Below are 7,799 nucleotides of genomic sequence, written 5' to 3' on the forward strand. Positions count from 1 at the left end.
TGCAGCCAGACTACAACTCCCATCATCCCTGCCCATTGCCATGCTGTTTGGGGCTTATGGGGCGGTAGTGCAACAACAGGTCCTGAGGACCACAGGTCCCCCATCCCTGATCCAGATACGCCATTTTGCTCCAAAAGCATGCTTGCAAGAGCTTGTTGAGTTTGATGTTCGTTTTTTTAATGTTATCATGTGACTATGGACAGATATGAGATTAGGTATTGGCATTTTCATAGGGTGGTATCCAGCTAAGTTTTACTCTGAATAGACCCACTGAAATTAATAGCCATGTTCAACCATTTCAATAGGTCTGCTCTGAGTATAACTATGGGTGGTATGCAACTAAGTTTTACTCAGAATTGCACCTCCCCAGCATCTACTTTTACTACATCTTCTCTGTGATCCTGAAGGAATTTAATATCATCTAGAATTTTTTGTGTGAAAAGAAATATCCAGTGTTTAAACACAACTTTATATGCTCTCTTAAAAACAAATGAAAATGAAATTTGGCTGCATGTCTCAGCACAGTACCACTCAGGAGCTGGTTTACATCCCTCAGAAGACAGCTTGCATTCTCCTATTTTCCTGGTGTCCTTTGTCTACCCTTTACAACCCTTACAGGAAATCTTTTCTTTCTTAATTGGGGTGGGGAGGTGGGGTGGGAAAGCAGCATACTTATTCTGTAGTGTGAGTCCACCTCTGACCATCAAGACCTCCCACAAAGGGTGCCAGAACTAGAACTCAAATGTTTGTTGTTTTGAGATTTTCCCTACCGCTTTGCCAAGAGCCAAGTGCAATGTGTGGTTTATGGCTGCAGATGATAAATGTGTAAAGACAAAACCCCAGCCTAATTAAATTCTATTTGCTACAGCTAGCTCAGCTTAAGTACAAACACGCCAGCTAAAGTGGTTGCTGGATTAGAGTTGGAAGGCTTGGTTCTCTGCAGCAAAACAACCAAACCAAAGCAGGCCCCTGGATACTAATGTTGACTGAATGCTGCAAATATATAATTCCAGAGCAAACACATACTTAATAACCAGGGTTCCAGTAAGTCTTAAATAACACTCCTTCCCAAATGGCCAGTGAGCTGTATTAACTGTAGGAAGGTAGAGGGTCAAGCTGGTTGTTCTTTCAGCCTCAAGGTATTCTATCCACCTCCACATGGTGTTTCCAGGGGGTTCTTGGTTTGTAACTTGAATGTAAACACTATGCAGGCTAGAATGCTCTTTCGTGCCTCAAATGCTTCTGTTCTGCTACATTTTTCATTAGCAATGATAAGATGTTCCCATAAATAGCATGGCAGAGGAGCCAATGACATGTTATGCATGTTATGGAGCACAGATGCTATTTAAAAAAAAAGAAATGAGAAAAGAAAGTGAAATATACTTGGAGTCAAGTGTGAATTTCATGCTCTTTATTCAGCTCATAGTAGCAATGAATGGATCTTTCCTCAAAATGTCTGCTATATATACATTATTTACACAATGGGCCCCACGTGATTGGCTAATTCCAGGCTACTCCTGTAGGCCAATCAGGTTGCGGATTCACTTCCTCCAGGAGCCCGATTGGCTGCTCTTGCAGGCCAATCAGGTTGCTGATTCACTTCCACCTGGAGCTGGATTGGGTGGCTCCTGCGGACCAATCAGACTGCTGCATTCTGGATCCTATTGTTCTAGGATTCAGCTCAGTACATAACACTCCTCCCCTTTAAATTCCAGTCCTGCCCGGGAGGTTGCATTCATAGTCCACAAGGTACGCTGGCCGCCTACGTATGTGTTGCGGCCTGGGGTGTTCCTTGGTCAGGGGTTATGGTTCTGGCTCGTGTTCCGAGGCTGCTGGCTGTGATAGGGCTGTTTGGTCGGTGCAACCAGCTCACTCAGTCATGGCTCTGGTTCTGGTATCCTTTCGGCCTCAGGGGTCCCCTCTGTACTTACTGATTCTGCCTCCCCTGCCCACCCCTTCCTGCTCTACGGGCCTCACCGCCCCACTGTCCCCTTGAGACTCCTCTGTCCCATCCTCCTCCCAGTTTTCTCCTGGGAATCGTTGCCGTAGCTGGTTGCAGTGGTGGCGCCTGCATTGCCCCCCCCTCTGTTAGCACCTCATACGACACGGGGCCAGTCACCCTGGTGACTGTGGCGGGTACCCATGCCGGGCCTGCCCCAAAATTCTTTGTGTACACTGGGTCCTGGGCCATGAAGGTCCGGGGGTTCCTGCCTTCCCCCACCACTACCTCATTCTGAGCTCTGTCGGGGTGAAGGCGGTCCGATCTAGTTGTGAGGCGCCGGCCCATTATTAGTTCAGCTGGGCCTTGAGCCTGACAGGTCATATGGAGAGACTTTTGAGTGGAAAAGCAACAAGGGATAACACATACTCCTAGTCACCAAGGCAATTTGAGCCTCAAGGCAGGGGCATCAGCTCCTGGGGGCTGAGCCCTTTTGCCCCCCAAAAAATATTTTTTGGGTAGGGACCGGGCCCCCTCAATGTCTAAAAAGCATGGAGGCAAAGCACAGAGCAGCTCTAGTACCTGGCTCCTCCTGCTGCTGCTGCTGCCGCCGAAGGGAGGGGGGGGTTTGAAGCAGTCTCCCATTGGTGGCGGCCCCAGGAGAAGGTGGACGAGGAGCAACCATGTGGCTGCTGCATTTGGCTCCGCTCCCAGCTCCTTCTGACATTTTCCTGTTGTATACTGTATTATTATTTTCTTTAATTTTCCTCTTTTCTTTGTTAAATTTGCAAATAAAATAAGTAAATAAATAAATGGCAACACCACAAGCAATGAACACCATTGAATAGTGTACCAAACCAGTCAAACCACTCCTGGATTTTACTACCCAACGAGACAGTACTTCAAAGAAATAAAGTTAAACCAAGAATTTGGGTCTGTGGTTTAATTCTGATGCCACCTGCCTTTGACCGGGATACTTTTAAGCCTGCAACATTTGGGCAGCTGGCTTGGGTTTCCTTTTGGATGTCCACCAGGACAAAGTCCTTTCTCTAAGCAGCTTACTGTTTAAACAGAAAAACAGACTATCACATCTCTGGGAAATGACATTTCACAATAGCCAAATATTCCAACAGCTTCAGCCAACACTAGTGTACACATATTGCTCACCTAGTGAAAGTGCCAATTTTCTGAGCAGTCAGGATTTGAGTGTTGAAGAGAAGCACAGGTTTTGTGTGTAGGCAAATTAAAATAAATTCTGCAGTTCACAGTTCAGCAAAGATATCCTCAACAGCAGTAGTTATGCCTGGTAAGTGAGGAAAACCCACTGTGTGTGCAGGGTGAAGTGAAAATAAATGGAGAGTGGAGAGCAGTGGGATTTCCTGGCTCTTTATGCTCACCCCCACGCCCGTGTAAAGTTGTGATCACGTAAGCAAAGCAAGCACAAGTTGCAGGATTACTGTAATAGAAAACATAGTCTTTTGGTACTATGTGTGTGCTAATAAACCAAAGAGAGCAAGTAGGATGGGAGTAAGGTCTCTGCAGTACAGCAACTGTTGATTTACAAAGCTGAGTGTTTGAGGACTCTAGAATCAGCATCACTGCAACTATTTGTGCTTCAGCACTTGTTCTTATCTGCCATGTGCTTTGAAGAAATCCAGACATCAGTCCACAAAGAGCCAGGCAAGTTAACCTTGCAAGCCTGGGTCTCTGAATTTAGCGCAAGCCACTGAGTGGAAGAGAACAGTAACCAAGTGGCTCTGTATTCGCTACAGAATCGCAGCAGCAGCAGTTACAGTTCCAAAATACAAGTGTCAAGTGGTTAGGCGAGTCATCTTATTACTTGTACTGCTGCTCTGCAGAGATAATTCCATAACAGGACTGTTTAATATCAGAAGTCGTACCATCTTGAAGAAATAAAGTGGAACATAGGAAGCTCATCAGATAACTGGTCCAACATCTTCACTGATGTGACAGTGGCTCTGGGTGTTTCAGAAATTAATATTTCCCAGTCCTGCCTGAAGATCCTGGGAGTTTAACCTGGAAACTTTTGCAAGCAAATAACATGCTCTGCTACAAAGAGGTACAGCTGCTTCCCTAATGTTGAGATTGACATGCTCAGAGATGCTCCCTTTACATGTGTCACTGGAGAGAATGAGTAGGTTGGCTTTCTTGTGCACAAGGGTTGAATCCAAACTAGAAGTTCATCCTTCCCACTACAGAATTTAGGGATACTCTCTAGTAGCTCATTCAAGGAAGACTAATATGATTCATATCCACCACTGGCTTATTTCATTATTGATATTACTAGTCAAATTTCTCTAAAATACTTGACATAAAACAGAAGTCTCTTTAGGTTGTTACCTAACCAACTCTCTGAAGAAGAATGGCCAATCCTTAATGCTAGCCAGGAACTCCTGTCTAATTGCTGTTTGCTTGTGCTATAGAAACAAGCAACAGTTTTTCTGAAATCTGCAAACCCTATTTGAATGCTGCTGTTGAACAACATTTTTGTGGCAGAGGCCCAGCAGCAAGACTCCAGCATCCAGAGTTTGTCATTCTCATTCTGATTTAAGTGGATAGTATCAAAAGACAACATTCAAGTACCTATTAGGCTGTACTGCCTAAGGACCAGAAATCAGGCATTGCTAAATTAAGCATTAGTAGAAGAAGCTGGAGACTAAATGTGTCCATAGCAGTTACTGCTTAAGATGGAAGAGACAACCTATGTACAATGGCTACACAATCTCAGAACTTGCTACCCATTCAAGCTTTAAATTCTTAGGGGTTTGTTTTCTGATGCATGAATATAGCAGCCCCTTTACTGATATGGACTACCTATTTTATGGCTCCTGGAAAATCAGCCTGTGGGAGAGCTGCTTACTGCTTCTAAAGAAACAAGTGATGTGATTCTAAAGAAACAATGGATTGGAGACCCAGGTTCATTACAACCTCACTGTAAACGAAATTGCACTGGTTGGTGTTCTTTAGCCACATTACTTCCACCAAGTAAACAATGGAGCAGATATCCTGGGCCTCTAATGCACAGCATAGCCACCTCCACCACGCAGTTCACACGTGCCGAGAACTTGAACAAGTGTTCAATAGTGCTTTACATGTGCCTGTTCATCCACAGAAAAGCCGGGGTGATTGTAGGACAACCAACAATTTGTTTGACAGCAGTATTCAGCATATAAGAGAACCAGGGGTATTCAGGACTTTGGCAGTTTTCACAAAGGACACATTTGGGCCTCACTTGTTAAGAGTTTTGTTCATGCAGAATAAAAGGCTAAAGTGAATTTAGAATACATATAATGCTATGTTTGTTTTCCTTATAGACAAGTGTAAGCACAAACCAATTGAAGCCTGTATTCATTGGCTGATTGACTGCATTTATATTTAAATACCATATTTCTGCCAATGTAGTTCAGTTTAAAATACTACAACAAAACAGGGCATTACAAAAGATAAAACAGACTAGTTTCAGACTAAAGGTGGACTTTACACAAGCCAATGGCATAAGGTATCTAGCTTAGGCATCTCTTTTTATATACAAATGTTCTGTACCTTGACTGCTGAAACAAGTTTCAGCATGAGAGCTTGGTTCTGATAGGCAACAGTAAATTGCATGTCAACACATAGTGGTTGTTTCCTGCATAAGCATAACCAGCCCTCCCTCAAATCTGTAGTACTAGAATCAGAAAGAAAGGCCATCAGGGCAGACTTCAAGGAAACCTTAAGCCTCAGTTCCATTTTTTATTTGGAAATGAAACTGCAGGTTTCTTTAAGCAGCTAGCCCCACCCAATGAGTGAAGCCTCTACTCTTAAAAAGTTTTAGGAGTCATGGACTCTGACAACGCAAGGGAGGCTGTGATTCTACTGCAGCCTCCTAACCAGAGCCCAAAGATGGCAATGTGACCTTATAGGCTAGAGAGGCACCAGGACTGCAAGTTCCTCTGGTGCTGGATTTTTTGAGGAGGCAGGTATGTCACAGGCTGGGCCAGAGCACACATTCTTCTCCCAGTTGAACAAGAGGATGAGGAGTCAGAGGCCTGGGTCAGGACAATGTCTGGCCTAATGTTAAACTGTCAAACCGAGGCCCAGCTGGATCTAGGCAATTCACTTAGCTGCAGTTTCCTATCTGCAACGTAGGCATAATAATGACCTACTTTTCAGGATTGTTGTAAAGAGGAGTGAGGCAAGTGGCTATAATTAAACCCTAGTACTTACAGAATTACTCAGTTACACCAAATAAACAAATAAATCAAAACCAAAACACAACTCAAGTGGCAAACCCACAATATAGGTATGTAGCTGCAAGAAATGAGAGGTAGATGTCAGTGGAGGAACTTCTCCAGTGATCAAGATACAATGGGCTGAGTCCAATCTAATAGTGCAACCCTAGACATGCTTACTTAAAACCAAGCCTCCTTGTGTTTAATTGGATTTATTCCTAGATAAATATGTTTGGGTTACAATCTTAGTTGAACTTAAGTCCCATTGAAACCAATGGGACTTAAATTAAATTATGAATAACCTGTCCTATTAATTACAGCAGGACTCAAGTTCAACTGCCTTAGTCTGGATCCAACCCAATGTGTAATTTGTATATAAAACATTCATTGCTTTCAATAAGCAACCATTCCTTCTCAGCTGTAACGTATAAACCTAGATATACAATGGGGAAAATATACGTATGCTGTTTCAACCGCAACAGCCCCTATCAGTATCCTAGCTATCTAATTAGATCCCGCCCCACAACTCCAGCAGGGTGTCTTGCTAGGCCCCAACCGCAACACGTGCTCTCTAGGAAGGAGAACACGATTTTTGAGCGTAAAGCCAAAATCATATATAGTCAAAACATATTGGGTTCAATGGTGGGTGGGATTGCCAAAGTAATTTCCTCTGGAACCCCACCCCCCTTCTATTTATTTTTTTGCCAAGCGCATAAAGCTGAATGCACACAAGTTAGATGCACATAAATTGTGAGTTACCTGTACAGCACAGGAGTAGACAATGTGGTTACCTTGTGATGGCTGTTAGACTCCAGCTTCCATCATCCCAGCCAACATGGTCAATGATAAGGGATGATGGGAACTGTAGTCCAACAATGGGAGGGCACTATGTTGGTTATTCCTCAACATGAACTTTGTTCTCACTTCTATTATAGGAGGATGAGGAAGGGGATCTTCTAAGGAACTGTGCCTGCTTTGGGCTACATTCCTGCTTTTATAGTTAAATGATTTATAGTTAAGGAGTTAAAACATCAGTCTTCTACAGGGGGGGGGTAGTGGGAGGGAAGGGCGCAGCATAATTGCCCAAGCATTACTCTTCTAAATGTCAGATCACAGATGGATTTTTTGTGGGGCTAGCCAAGACCAATAGATTACTCCATAATTTAATTTTTTTAAAAATGAAAAACAACAACAAAGTGACCACCAGTAATCAGAGTCCCAGTAGCTATGAAAGAGCTGCTGCTTTGCTCAGATTTTGCCCTTGGTTTTCAATGTTTGACAAGAGCTTTATAAATGAATTGGAGAGGTGGTTTATGTTTCATTAATGAGGCCGATAGTGGTTAATTACCAAAGTGGTGTAAACAATCCACTACCAGATCAGGCAGACAGGGTCAGTTATGCGGAGATGATCCAGCTGGACTGACTGGATGCAGCTTTTTATTTAACTATTTGAATACCAAATTGAACAGACAATTCTCATATTGCTAAAAGCCCAGTGAATTTACTGGGTTTAAGGGATAGGGCCTGCTGTATGTGATACATAATATGTATATATGAGCAATTGAGAAACAGTCATCCTCTGCGCATCATATATGATGAGCAGCAGCAAGGAAATAAAATTTATGAAG

This window comes from Lacerta agilis, chromosome 6 (assembly GCF_009819535.1).
Source record: "Lacerta agilis isolate rLacAgi1 chromosome 6, rLacAgi1.pri, whole genome shotgun sequence".
NCBI classification, from domain to species: Eukaryota; Metazoa; Chordata; class Lepidosauria; order Squamata; family Lacertidae; genus Lacerta; species Lacerta agilis.